This window comes from Anomaloglossus baeobatrachus, chromosome 4, assembly GCF_048569485.1.
Source record: "Anomaloglossus baeobatrachus isolate aAnoBae1 chromosome 4, aAnoBae1.hap1, whole genome shotgun sequence".
Taxonomy (NCBI): domain Eukaryota; kingdom Metazoa; phylum Chordata; class Amphibia; order Anura; family Aromobatidae; genus Anomaloglossus; species Anomaloglossus baeobatrachus.
The window spans coordinates 90,973,548-90,988,208 of record NC_134356.1 but is presented as its reverse complement, the minus strand read 5'-3'; the positions used below and the strand labels follow the sequence as shown (position 1 = coordinate 90,988,208).

The 14,661-nt window shown below is 41.8% G+C and overlaps 1 protein-coding gene across 1 annotated transcript in view; it reads left to right on the top strand.

The window, feature by feature from the left end:
* Nucleotides 1-14,661, top strand: part of PCBD2 (pterin-4 alpha-carbinolamine dehydratase 2) — a 213,380-nt gene that overhangs the window by 34,111 nt on the left and 164,608 nt on the right. The window lies entirely within an intron of this gene.

The window sequence follows — 14,661 nt, the reverse complement described above, 5'->3', positions numbered from 1 at the left end:
TTCTTTAATACTTGATATAAAAAAAAGATATTCCGAATTCTGGTCCAATCCATTAATGGTTATAGTGCCCAATTATATTCTAAATTTTCATTTTTTTATTCTTTTTTTTTTTTTTATTTTATTTTAAATCTCTCACTCAAAGGGGTATTCCCATCTCCAAGGTCCTATCCCAATATGTAGTAGGCATTACATTTATAGGCATTATATGTATAAATACATGTGTGGTCAATATAAAGGACTGGCACATGACTTATTCCTTTCAAAGACCATACTAAGGACCAGGGGGCATACATTGAGAGTGGAAGAAAAGTGATTCCAGCAGCTAAATAGGAAAGGGTTCTTTACAGTTAGAGCAGCCAGACTGTGGAATGCCCTACCACAAGAGGTAGTAATGGCAGATACTATAATAGCTTTTATAAAAGGGCTGGATGATTTCCTCAGTACACACAACATTGTTGGTTATAAATGACTTAGTGGCAAAATGTAGAACTGGTGGAGGAAGGTTGAGCTAGATGGACCTAGGTCTTTTTTTTTATCAACCTAAGTAACTATGTAACTATATATAATAACAATATTCGTAAATACCACCAATAGAAATGTAGTATAGTTCTTCTGATGTAGCCATGTCTCTTACCTCATGTGCAGGGCATTACAGTAGCTTAAAATTTTCTTTAGTACTTGATATAAAAAAGATAAAAATTCTGGTCCAATCCATTATCTGTTATAGTGCCCAATTGTATTTACATTTTTATTTTTTTTCAAAGTTTAATTCTTATAGGGCTATTCTCATCTCCAAGATCCTATCAAAATATATAGTAGGCGTAATAATATTAGCAAATACCTCCAATTAAAATTGTAGTATAGTTCTCCTGATATAACCATGTTTCTTACCTCATGTGCAGGGCATTGCAGCTCAGGTGTCCATGGTTACGACTAAGGATGATCGAATACCGCAAATATTCGGCAACACCCATATTTGCCGAATAGGTCGCTACTATTCGGCGATTTGCAAATATTCGATGCGCAATGTAAGTCTATGGGAAACCCGAATAGTTGCCGAATAGCAACTATTTGGGCTTCCCATAGATTTACATTGCGCATTGAATATTCGCATAGCGGCGAACTATTCGTCAGATATTCGCAAAGCCAAATATTGCCGAATATTTGTGATATTCGATCATCCCTAGTTATGACCAATGATGTAGTTGCATGTGGTCGTAAGCATGAATACATAAGCTGCAATGCCCTACACATGAGTTAAGATACATGGCTAATCAGATCTATACTAAATGTCTAATAGAACTATACTACATTTCTAATTAGAGATATTTGCTAATATTATTACACCTACTACATATTGGGATAGGATCTTGGTGATGGGAATACACTTATAAATTAGGAATAGAAGTAACAAATTAGAAATCTGATATTGGCCAAAAGTTAAAGGTAGAATGACCTACACAACTCAAGTTGTGGCTTCCCAATATTTTTCCACATTTCCGTCACTGTCCTCGGATTTAATATTTTCCTTAAGTTTCCTTAATGAAAAGTTAATTTATCATTTTTTTTTTTATTATTGTTTAACAATCCATTAGCGATATTTCTCACAGAACTACTGCCTTAGCGGGCACTTTTCTCCTACAGAATAGATATGAGCAGATGGAAGCCTTTGACTTTGTCTTCTCGTACCGGTCCATACGGATCGATGGTTCTTGCATGCTTCCCCGTTTGTCTTTAGGAAACTTTATTCCGTTTTACTATTATCATATTGTTGCATAGATCCTGAAAACGTTCTGTACAGTGGATGATTATTTTTCATCTAAAAGGGGGAAAAAAGCAGATATTGCAATCAGAACAAATCCCTGGTTAATTTCTCACGTCAAGAAATCTTTGGCTAGGCTCTTCACAGACTTTGTAGTAAGATTTTTTTTTTTCTAGAGAGTAATAAGAACAAGCTTTTTTTCTGAGATGGAAAATGGGGCTTTGACTTTTTTAAAATTTTGCTAAAAACCCAAGTACCTATAAAAAAATCAAATAAAATCTCTGGTGTCTTGCTTGACTTGAACAATTTTTAAGAGATTTTCAAGCTACTCAATGTGTGTGTATAGACCGTGATTTCTGTACAGTTTTATTTTTTTTTTCTCTTTGCAGTGACTTGTAAAAAGCCTCAGCATATCCCTGCCCTACGGCTTTATTGACATGGAGTTTGGGAGAACAACATACATTTCCACCATACTTAAAGGGTAAAAAAGCAATTGATCCATGCAAATGTGAAACATTCTCAAATTTTTCATAAAGGGGGTTTCCCACGAACATAGTTGATTTTCATCTATAGATCTTGGAATAATAATAATTTCCACAGTTTTATGGGTTTTTTTTTTGTTTAAAAAAATTTCCTGTGCTTAGCTAATCTTATAAATGTTCCTCTGCTATGTACTGTGTAATCTCCGTGTCTGACTGTACAGGGACATGATCTGATCATACCACATCTCCTGGGCTGTGGGGGTGAGCAAAAGAGAGTATACAGATAGCTCAGCATGGGATTACAGCTCATTCTTTTTGTGAGGTAAAGCATTTCCCTGCCTGTTTTTTAAAAATGTTTTCCCTCATAGAATAATTGGTGATCCCATGCTGCATTGTTTGTATACTTTATCACTTCCTCCCCCCCTGCCCTGGAGATGTGGTATGATCAGACCGTGTTCCTGTACGGTCAGATACAGCCATTACACAGTACATAGCAGGGACACATACAGTATAAGATTATTTTTGCACAGAAACATTTTTTTAAACACATCCAATTGTATAAATTATTATTCTAAGATCTATTGTTTAAAATCAACTTTAAAATGAACGTTGTTCGTTCGTGGGAAAGTCCCATTTAAAGGGAACCCGTCACCACTTTTTCGGCCTATAAGCTACGGCCACCACCACTGGGCTCTTATATACACCATTCTAACATGCTGTATATAAGAGCCCAGGCTGTGTTGTATGACATAAACATTTTATAATACTCACCTAGAAGGTTGCTCCGGTGCACAACAGTCGGATCGGCGGCGCTGTTCTCCAGGACGGGCGCCTCCCCTTTCGAACATTTTGGTCTTCCTTATTCTGAAGCTGCGGTGCATGACGCGTCTATGTCATATGCATGCGCCGGCATTGAGGTCCTGCACAGGCACACTACAATACTTTGATCTGCTCTGAGCCTGCCCTGTTTGATCTGACTTTTTGTTACCGTGTCCTGACTTGTACCTTCCCCCATTCATCTGTCTGTCCTGGTTCCTGACTTCCCACTCCTGTCTGTTGTTTGTGTTTCCCTCTGCATACCTGATCTCCCGGCTTCCGACTCTGTTCTGTTTTTTTACTTGATTTTGATCCTCCCTTTGCAGTGACTTGACTTTCCTGACTAGACCCTGACTGTTTGACTACTCTATTGCCCCCTGGTGGTTCGCCTGTTAACTGCATCCTGAAGTTACTCTGCTGTACTTCAGCTGCCTTTCTGTTACAGTGTCACTTTGTCTCTCCTTCACTACTCTGCTGCCACCTAGTGGGGATACACTGTACTACATCTTACTAGCCCTTTGTACAGCGTTACAGAACTATTCTTTTTGAGGGGCATAATTTTATTCAGTGGGCACAGTGTTTTATTTTGGAAGTCAGTGTGTGGCACTATAAGAAGCTCGTCTTTTTATACTGGGAAAGATCTGCTGTAAAAGTGAGGAGCCAGAAATCTGTATCACAAACTCTCCAAGATGTAACTGGAAAAAATCTTTAAAATCTGGGTCAAATGAAGGTGAAGAAAAATGTGTCCAATGAGAAAAGAGGACGTCTCTTGAGACTCAGTCACTGGTGAAATTGTCTATAGGACGTACTACACATCAAGCATCCTGCACGTCAAGTGGAGAACCACTTCTGCTGCATTGACATACAAACGATTGCAGTTTAGACACTTTTTAGCTGTATATCCACTAGCAATTATGGAGGAAATGTCCTTGAGTAAACCACGGAGCATGTTCATGGGACTAATAGCTTGAGACAATCTGTGTTATCTAAACATAGCCATTAGAGCAGGGGTCCCTGATCTGTGACTCTGAAAATGTAACAAATATTAAAAAAACAAATTACAATTTTCAAAATTTGACGATTTAGAACCTTAAACCAGACAGTTATAGCACAGAAAATGGTTAATGAATAACCTTTCCCGTAAGTCTACTCTATGCAGACTGCGACTGTGAGGGGCCTATATATTGGAAAACCTCAAAGTGACATGGTTTTAAAAACCTCAACCCTCAAAGTATTCAAAACCGCTGTTAGATTAACCCTTCAGGTCCTTCACAGGAATGTACACAAGGTGGACTAAATGAATGAAATGAGAAATTATTTTTTCCACTAAAATGTTGCTAACATTCTAACAGGCCACCATAGCTCACAGACAGAAAAGCTATTATTTGACCTCGGATTGCCATGGATCACAAAATCACACTTTTGGAGTACAGATGGGACTAAAGTGGGAACCCTTTTACACTGTTAACCATCTAAATTCCACTGTTGCTATTGACAATAGTATATAGAGGATTAAATGGCTGTAATTGGTGTCAACACAGCTTGTGTCCTTTTTGTTGCAGGGTGTCGGCTGTAATATACAGCTGACAGCCACTACAATTTCACCCATCAGGGGTTGTTATCCTCCTATAGGGGATGGGGTAAAGAAATGATTGACATAAGTATCTGTAAAGATTTGTGGGTTTTATGTGTGTGCAAGTATAAATACATAGTGTGTATGTATATGTACACAAACAGGATGGCTCAGTGGGTAGCACTGCAGCCTTGTAACACACACTGGTCATTTTGCGTATTCAAAATATTTGATGTCTTTTGTATTACATTTGTATTCCTAATTCCACCAAGTAATCTTGTGTGTATGTAAAATATCAGTCTCAGTGATTAGCACGGTAGACTTGCAGCTTCTAGGCTCAAATCTCACCACATCTACAAGGAGTTTATATGCTCCCCGTGTTTGCATGGGTTTCCTCCGGGTACTCTGGTTTCCCCCCACACTCCAAAGACCTACTGATCGGGAGTTTAGATTGTCTGCCCCCTAGTATACCATTGCAATACTGCTTGTCTTCCTCTGCCCTTATAAACTTTTGTTGACAATTTTTTTTTACCCTTACGGGTACTTTGCACGTTGCGACATCGCTACTGTGATATTGTCGGGGTAAAATCGAAAGTGACGCACATTCGGTGCCAGTAACGACGTTGCAACGTGTAAAGCCTAGATGCGCCGATTAAACGATCGCAAAAGCGTCGTAAATCGGCGATCTGTGTAGCGTCGGTCATTTTCATAATGTCGCACCAATAGGAGATACAATGTTGTTCCTCGTTCCTGCGGCAGCACACATCGCTGTGTGTGAAGCCGCAGGAGCGAGGAACATCTCCTTAACTGCCTCCACCACCAATGCGGAAGGAAGGAGGTGGGCGGAATGTTTTACGTCCCGCTCATCGCCGCCCCTCCGCTTCTATTGGCCGCCTGCCGTGTGACGCCGCACGACCCGCCCCCTTAGGAAGGAGGCGGGTCGCCGGCTAGAGCGACCTCGCAGGGCAGGTAAGTGCGTGTGAAGCTGCCGTAGCGATAATGTTCGCTACGGCAGCTATCACAAGATATCGCATGTGCGACGGGGGCGGGTACTATCGCGCTTGGCATCGCAAGCATCGGCTAGCGATGTCGCAGCGTGCAAAGTACCCCTTAGAACTAGTGTTCACCAGATGTTTTATTGTTGGACACCATGGTCTCTAAACTCCCTGTATGTTCACTTGATAAACAGGCATGGCTAAATGCATGAGATTGTGCATCTATAAGGTAAAGATCTCCAGTGCTATGCTAGACTATTCAGTTTGTTTGTAAAGATTTAAAAATCGGTAACCTTATGATCACTATAAATAGACACCTCAATATTAAAATTGCAGCACCAAAGCCAGAATTGTCTTGCTGGGACGGTTGGGAGGTACATTAACATCTATGTACTACACTCCTCACTTTTAAAATTGCAATGCCAGGGAGGAAACATTGTGAAAATATAGAAATCACAGTATCAATAAACTTAAACAAATGGAAATAAAATATTCAAAACATTTCGACTTATTCAGTATTGATTAAGAGCATCACATGCGGAAATATACGCACTTGTACTCCTTGGCTTGCTATTAGGTTATTAGTGTCTCAGGGATATTCTCTTCATGGCCTTGCGCACAAGATCTCCAGAGGGAGACCGGTGGCTGGAATGGAGGTCACTCCTTCCACGATGAGTTCCACTTTTGTCTTGTATGCAGTGATAGCCGGAGCCTGGTCTGGAGACCACGTGGGCAACGCCATAAAAAGGCTTTTATGAGGGAACATTACACCTGTCCTACTTCTGGGATTATAGTGTAGGGTGGTATATTGTACTTTAGCTGGATCCCTCTAGTCTTCATTCTAGGTACAATAACAACTCGGCGTTACATTGATTTGGTTGTGGAACCAGTAGTATGACCAGTTCTTCAGTGTCCAAGATGCCGTCTTTCATCATGACAACAACAGACCACATGTTTCTTGTGCTGTTGTGAGCAGCCTGTGTAGACTAAACATGCTACCATGGTCTGCATGTTCTCGACTTGTTTCTTTCATCGATCACATCTAGGATGTTATTATTCGGCAATTGCAATGGGAGCTGCCAGCAGCAGATCTTGATGATTTGCCCAAGTGCATTCAGCATGGCAGAACAATCCTCAGACAAACATTAGTCATCCATGGCGTGTAAGTGCATGGTGCTCATACCTGATGACTAAATCAAGATGTATGAACATTTTATTTCCATTTTTTTATCATTTACATATTAATATGTCTATCCATTTTGTAATTTCCATAATTTCACAATTTATTTTCCTTCTTAGTATTGTAATTTCACTATTGAGGTGTGTATATTATTTATTGTGCCTCTGTGTTTGTCATCAGTTCTTTCCTCCATTTGTTTTCACATCCAATAATATAGAATATTCACTTTGTGTATTAAATGTGCAAATTTCTGCCCATAATGGGAACTATTACAATATAACAATGGCCGGTATAAACTGAATACGTATGAACATTACCCATTCTGTTTACACAGAATGCTGTTTTGCAGACAACACATTTGTTTTTTGTTAGGCCACATAGAATATGCGATCCGCCGATTGACAAGTGTTTGCTTGGTCAGCTGCTTATTGCTGCCATATTGACAAAGACCAATTATATATGAGCATCCTTTGGGCATTTATGCCAACGACTACTGTACAGATGGTTTTGGCCACTTTTGTAATTTTTTTGTCAACTGTTCAGTTCTCTTCATTATCAAAGTCAGGGTCCCCAATCTGTAGCTCAGGAGCACATGTGGCTCATGGACCCATGATATGTGACTCGCGGCTTTCTGCCAGCTTGGTGCATTTACACCAGGACTTGCCAACAGCTATGAAGAGCAGGTTTCCAGATGGTGACATTTGTGAGCAGCACTGCACAGAAGAGCAGATCTGAATGGAGGTAGGAACCCTTGGACATTGGTATATTGCCTCGTTGTACTGGTAATTGGGGTTCTGGGCGTTACTACTGTGAGGGGCAGGAGCTAAATGTGGCTCCAATCCTCTCGCTTAGCTGAGTTTGGCTCGTGAGCGTGACACTCCTCTCTAAGAGCTGAATGTGGCTCTGGAGGTCATAAAAGTTGGAGACCACTGATCTAAGAGAATTTTTGTCTTGATTCAAGACAGAAATGGTTATTTAGATCACTGTTCCCCAACCTTTCGAGCCACATTCAGGTCTGAGACGGACACGTAAAATGTATTGGGTATGGTGGCAAAAGTCTGTAGACATTTTGTTTAATTTTTTCATAGTTTAACATGATTAACCACCTGCAAATGAAACTGCATATGGGCAGATCAAGGCATCATAAATTGGAATTTAATAGTGTCCACAGTTTTTTAGAACATAGGAAAAAAGTGGCTTGTTTATATTTATTGATCATATGTTTCACACCATTCTTTCTAGAAATATTGGGTCATTAGTTAAAATGTGAAAATCTGACTTGGTTAATAATCAAATATAAACGGAGTGTTAGCCATATAATCTACTGGTGCACATGAAGCTTATGTTTTACTGGTTTAGTTTCCTCTTAATGAAACAATGTGTGCTCAAACAGATGTTAATTGTTAAACCTAATAATAATGAATCGTACAGTAATGTCAGGAGAGGAACGTATTGTTAACAACTATACTAGGTGTTCAAAGTCCAAAGCGACACACAGGCGTAGTAGAGTTTTTACATTGTGGAAATAATACGTTATTCTACTTTCCCCAGATTGATGTTTTGAATTGATACCGTAGAGACGCCAACGTTTTCCAACCTTTCTCTTGAGGTGGGGCACTATAACTTTTTAGGGTTTGTTTAGATGAGCGTACTAAATGTCTTTGTGCCTACTATATGTAACACGGGCAGGATTTATACTCTTATTGTGCGGCATAATCCAATCACACTTCAATTTTACTAGCAAAATGTTGATGTAATACAACATTCAGAATAATCCAGGTCTTTCTTTTGACAAATGATTGTAGCTATTAAATATTAGATGTTTTTGCCTTGACTTAGTTCTTTAAGGGTCTTTATGGCTGATTTTATTTGGTGTGCAATGCCAGGTGCCCATTCTTCCGTATGGAGGGCTAGGTGGTGCCTATTATTCTGTATGCAGGACTATGTTGGGCACGCGAATAGGTTGGCCCACGACATTATCCTCGTTTTTAACTTTGGCCCTCTGTGTGTTTTGAGTTTGACACCCCTGCGCTATCAGAATGGTCCCGTTACTTCTCCTAGCTGCTTCATGGTTTTGACGTTTATAGCAATTTCAAAGAAATTACCAAACATCAAAAAATAGAACATATGCAGAACAAGTCGTTTCAACATTGCTATGCATTGGTTCGTTGTTTTTTGTTATATTTTTTTGTGTTTCAAATCACTTTTAGGTTTACAGATGGAAAAAGATGTTGTACACATAAGAAATTAATGAAAATAAATCAATGACACATAGGTTGTGTCAGGATTTATGCCAATTTATGTAAAAAAAAATAAGTATCCTTAGTGTGGCACCCAAGGGTTAGGTTGCCACAGATATACCTGTACCTGGGGCAGGGAAGGCTCTCTACATCAGTTAATCCCACAAACACCTTCCACTCCAAGCCTGGAGGGGGAGCTCTACAAGCCGAGCTCAGGTGAAGTCCCCTTTAAATCTAGGTCTGGAGGCGCAGTCAGAGAGTGACAGTTGAGTTCAAGTGGGGACAGGGAGCACATCAAAATGGAGACGGCTGTGCTAAGCCCATATGTATAAGCTGTGAGACAGACCGAGGGATCCAGGAGTGAGAGGCAATAGATGAGTGACCGGGGAGGCGGAGAATCCCAGCCCCCAGCTGCTTGGTTTTACCTGACTAACGATCAAAAAACAGAGAAGCCCATTATTATTTATTTATTTTTTTAATTATTTACATTTTTTTTTAAAAAAAGATGCATGGGCTCCTGCTTTATTTTGATCGCTAGTCAGGTAAAACTAGGCAGCTGGGGGCTGGGATTCTCCGCAGCCCGCGGTCGCCCCTGGAAGTGGCGCATTTTTTCTTAGCGCCATTTCAACGCACTTTACCCAGCTCATCCAGCGGCCCTGATGGTGGTGGCACGCTGGATAATAAATCTGTTAATACCAGCTGTGTATTCTCAGCTGGTACTAAGCCCGAAATTCATGGTGTCACGCCGAATTAGACATGTCCTACATGAATTTCTAGTAAAAAGAAAAACATAACACATAGAAAATTTTCTTTTATTACAAGTAAAACAAAAAAATTTAGACTCCATCTTTATTATAAAATAATCTTTTGTCTGATGTAGTCCACAAGTGTCTCTACAGAGAGAGAAGCAGGCTGACACTGAGGGTATGATTCCGTCTCGCATTGCATCACCCAGCACGGCGCACTCTCCCCTGAAGAAGCGCCTCAGCTGTATTGAAATACATGCAGCCGACCCGCTCCTGTGAGGAGGGTGTGCTCCGTGCCGGGTGATACCGATGTAAGACTCGCACAGTGACAGTCAAAGTTCAATCGAGTCCATGGCTTGTGACCCCTGACGTCACCGCGAACATGATCGAAAACAGCCGAAGACTTCCGAGTGACAAGCAGTGCAGTGAATGATCGGACCTGGAAGTAGAAGAGGCTGGGAGACAGAGTCTGCAGGATGCATCATGGGAGTGGTAAGTATAATGATAATGTTTATTATTATCTATATTCTTTATTTTACCGACTCCCCCGCCCCATCCTATAACTGTAAAGTCCAAGTTCGGGGTTCAGACACAAGTTCGCGTTATCTCAGAACCTGAACTCGAACTTTACAACAAACTCGGGCGAGTGTCTGGAACACGAGCATCGGGGGGTTCGCTCATCACTAGTTGTTTCTAAGTTCCTAAACTCTTTCAGGCTGCTGTCTAGTAGAGAAGAGGGCTGGAGAAAGTTTCTCTGCTTGGTCGAAACAATTTTGTTAGGTAGAGCTTCTACCGAGACTAAATTCACACCATTCTTGAACTAAATTTCTGTAAAATCTACCCATGTAAAGTCCTATGTGCCCATGGTTGTTGGCCAATTAGAAGACAGGTGCTCGATTGATATACATTGTTTTAGTACTTTACATGTTGAGGTCTTGCAGCTAAAATTTAGTCAACATATTTTTCATTATTACAATATTGTATACTTTTTTTTTTAATTAGCGGTCATTAGCATATGTATATAACTCAATAAATACCTGTCATGGGGTGTAAGGGGATAACAGGGGACTGGGGCTCCTAGACTGTCCCTCAGGCTAGGGGCCCTAGCTGTCCCTAATCCCAGAGATGCCACTAGTGGTGACTATCTGGGCCACCTCCCTTGCCCTGCTCCTGGTAAGCTCTGATCTTATACCCCCACTCTCCCACCCCAAGGGTGGACCGGGACAGGAGTGTCTGAAACCACAAATATAAACAAATGGGGATATAATAATAAATAATAATAATAATAATACCAAAAAACTATCACACAGCAGCACAAAGGAAGATATAAGACAATATGTAATAAGGAGGAGATAAAGAGCAGGGAGGAAATAACCAGATGATGAGAGGATTTCCACAGCACACTAAGCAGCATGCAATAAATCACAAGCAACTGAAACACAACAGCACACGGACCGGTTTAGTAAAAGCTATAGTCTGCATGGGAAGACAGGCTCCGCCATCTTAAAAAGGCGAGAAGTAACTGTGATAGGTTTCCCACAACATGTGATGCAAGAGGTAACCAGCAGGCTAGCAGAGATTAAAACCTGCAAGTGCCATCACTAATGAGCACACAGTTGGTTGACGCCCGAGCCTGTCTGTGCAGAGAAGTTATAGTCGGGAGTGTTATTTTGCTGTGTGAACCGCATCAGATACCACCATGACACTTGGCCATTTTACAGCCAAACACTGTGTGACAATACCTATGAAATGTTCATGATTGGCAAATTGAAAATTTAGCATTATAAAAACAAGAAATGTTTTGTTATCATGCATGCTCCCCCATTTTTTAAGAACAAGCCTGTAGAGTTGCTACGGATAATAATTATTTATTTGTTACATTGTGAAACAGCGGAGGGCTCATATTTTCAGCAATGGGTCAATCGAGTGATGCTACGTGTTAAATCTATTTTGACTGCAATACAGTAACTTACTGATGCCCTGTTTTCTGTGAGTTTCTCGGGGTACACATAGCTGCTGTCGGAGCGATGATAATGAAGTGTTAGGAATTTACCGGCATGCCCTTTATAGGTCTATTAAATAAATATAGCCATGGGTCAAACACTATGCTAACACCAGGTATTCCCATTAACATGGAATTTGGCACCATTTCAGCTTGTACACTGCAGATCTGACAACCCTTGTTAATGTTATTTCATCACTAGTTGCTTTCCGAATTTGCAAAATTCAGTGTGGACAGTCAATTTTAAAATTGAATAGGTTATTCTTTTTACCCTTCTAAGAGAAATAAAAAAAGTCAGGAAATATTATGCAATATAGGAGGCAGATATAAAAGAAATTTAGGAAGTGACAAGCTTCAAGGCCTCAGGCACAAGACTGTGTTATGGCTTAATACAAGTTCTGATTTCTTTAGAGCCATTATCTGGTATCCATGGAAGTTACTCATGAATAGAGTATTGAAAGAAAGAGAAGAATGTTCTATCGTATACTGTATTATGAAGATATTTTTCCTGAATACTTTTTCAAACTAATTAATATAATTAACCAATGGTTATAAGGCCCCGTGCATATAGCATTCAGTGATTCATTCTCATGTACATCCTTCTTGATCAAAAGAGGAATTAACAGAGTTAAAACTAGGAAATGTTAGCAAGTGCTTCCTCTCTATTTGAAGATCTTTGGATTATAAAATACTAGTGATGGAAGGACCCGAGTGCTGAACACTGGGTCGGGATCCGGGTATTGATCCAGATCCGGCAACTCGGGGAATAAATAAATAAAGGAAAACTAAAGAAAATAACAATTACTGCTCGTGCTACCCCGAAACGCCATCCAACTCCCTCCCCCCTCCCCCTCCCTGGTTGCTTCCTTGCAACCATCCATGGTTCTCCCCCTCTCCCCCACCTCTCTCTCCCCTCCCCTTTCTTATCTTCCTTTCTTACTCTCTGGTTCTGGTTGTTTGGATCCCTCGTTTTGAGGATTAAAGAGTAAATTGGTAGGTTGACTCTGTACGTATTGGGTATTGATTAACCTAAAAAAAGTTGCAACTTGCATCAGACATGATTGGTGGTGGTGTGACAGGAAATGTGAATTATAATCAAAGGTGATACTACCACATGTTACAGCGTTGTTTTCTTTGTGTATTATTGCCAATGATACCTGAATTTCTCCTTTTTGTAATGTAACTTCCTACAATAAAAATTGATTGGATTAAAAAAAAAAAGAAAATAACAATGAAGCAAGAGCTTCATTAGCACGGCTGTACACTGCTCCTGACATGCCCACCAGGGCCGTGGGGCTACTCGGAACCAGGCCTCAGTTCTGTTTGGGGAGGATGTCACGGTGGCAGGCCATGACTCCGTGACCATGGCGGAGTGGTTTAAAATGAGTTGGTGGGGGATAGATTTACATGGGGTAATAGTTTGTGACGCCACCTGTGGTATGCGGCAACATAGGTGCCGCCTCTGCTATTCAGTTTACCCCTGGGGTTGATGGTGATGCAGCTGAGTTGGTATAGCTCTCCACAGGTAGAGCTGAGCCCCAGGGCTGAAGATGATGTTGTGGAGTAATGGCGGGGTGCAGGGCCGGAGGTGCAGGCAAAAACTGGGCAACACAGGAATGCAGTCACAAGTTCTTTACTCAGTTTATATTTCCAGGTTACCACGACTAGTCAGAGGCTGCCCTCATAGTGCTGTGATGAGCCCCAGCCGATCCCTGGATAGTTCGGAGGTACAACCCGGTGCACCCTTCTGTGTTCCTTCCCTGGTCGTCTTCCTGCTCTGGCTTTTCCCGCCTGCCCCGTGCCAGTGTCCGTGGATCCTTTTGATGGGTGGCTTTTCTGCCTTGTCCCTTGGTCCTATATGGTCACCTTTTTCAGCGGTTTATGTGCGGTGGTGGCTTCGGTACTTGCAGTAACCTCACCCTCCAGTTTACTAGCTCAGCCTAGTTGTTCTCCACTAGTCTAGGGACCGGCTCCCCGTTGCGGCCAAGTACCTCCACACTGGTATACTGGCTGTGGATAAGAGTCCACGGGTGTATGGCGCACTTCCTGTGGCACTGGGACCTCTTCTTTCCCGATCCTGGGACGAGCTGCTCCAGCCCGTCCCCAGGACCTCTCTCCTCTGCGTCAACTTCCTGACTGACTAACGTTCTACAGTCTGCTCCCAGTAACTAAACTCCACCTCTAGACTAGCTTTGGACTGTGCTCCCCTAAGGCGACAGCTTAGTTTGCAATTTGCCCTAACTACGGCCTAATGGAGTGTTATGCCCCAGGGCTGGTGGGTACTCTGTCCCGGGCACGCGGTACGCAGGGGGAGAACAGTCGTAGTCTATGTCCGGTTCCGTGACCCTGGGGTCGATCTGATTAAAAAGAGGTGAAAAATAAAAAGGAAATAAAAATAAGAGTTCTCGACTACGCCACTTGCAGTGTTGGCCAAATTATTGAGGCTGCCGCTGCAGGGTCCTGCTGGGGCTGATGAAGTAGTGCAGGTGTTTTGGGCCCTCCGCAAGCAGGGCCAGGCCCCAACAGTGGATGATGAAGGGGGGCAATGGTAAGGGACAGTCAGTATATGTGTGCAGAGACAAAAAGGAAACAGTCCACACCGATATTGCAGTTTCAACTTGCCTTTACTGGAGGCTGGTACCTGGACTTGCTGGTGCCGTTTACAGGTGTTCCCGCTCCCCTTGTTCTCTGTGCCAGCTGTGACCTGGGTTGGCTGTCCTCCATGCACACTTGTTGTTGATGGGCTCCCGTGGCCTAGAGCTTCTTGGAAGTCCCCTCTTTTCAGTCTTGGTCCTATTGCAGGCAGCCTGGACTATTTTTAAGGGATTCAGTCCCCAGTCCCCTCTTTGCTGCTGATGCTTCAGA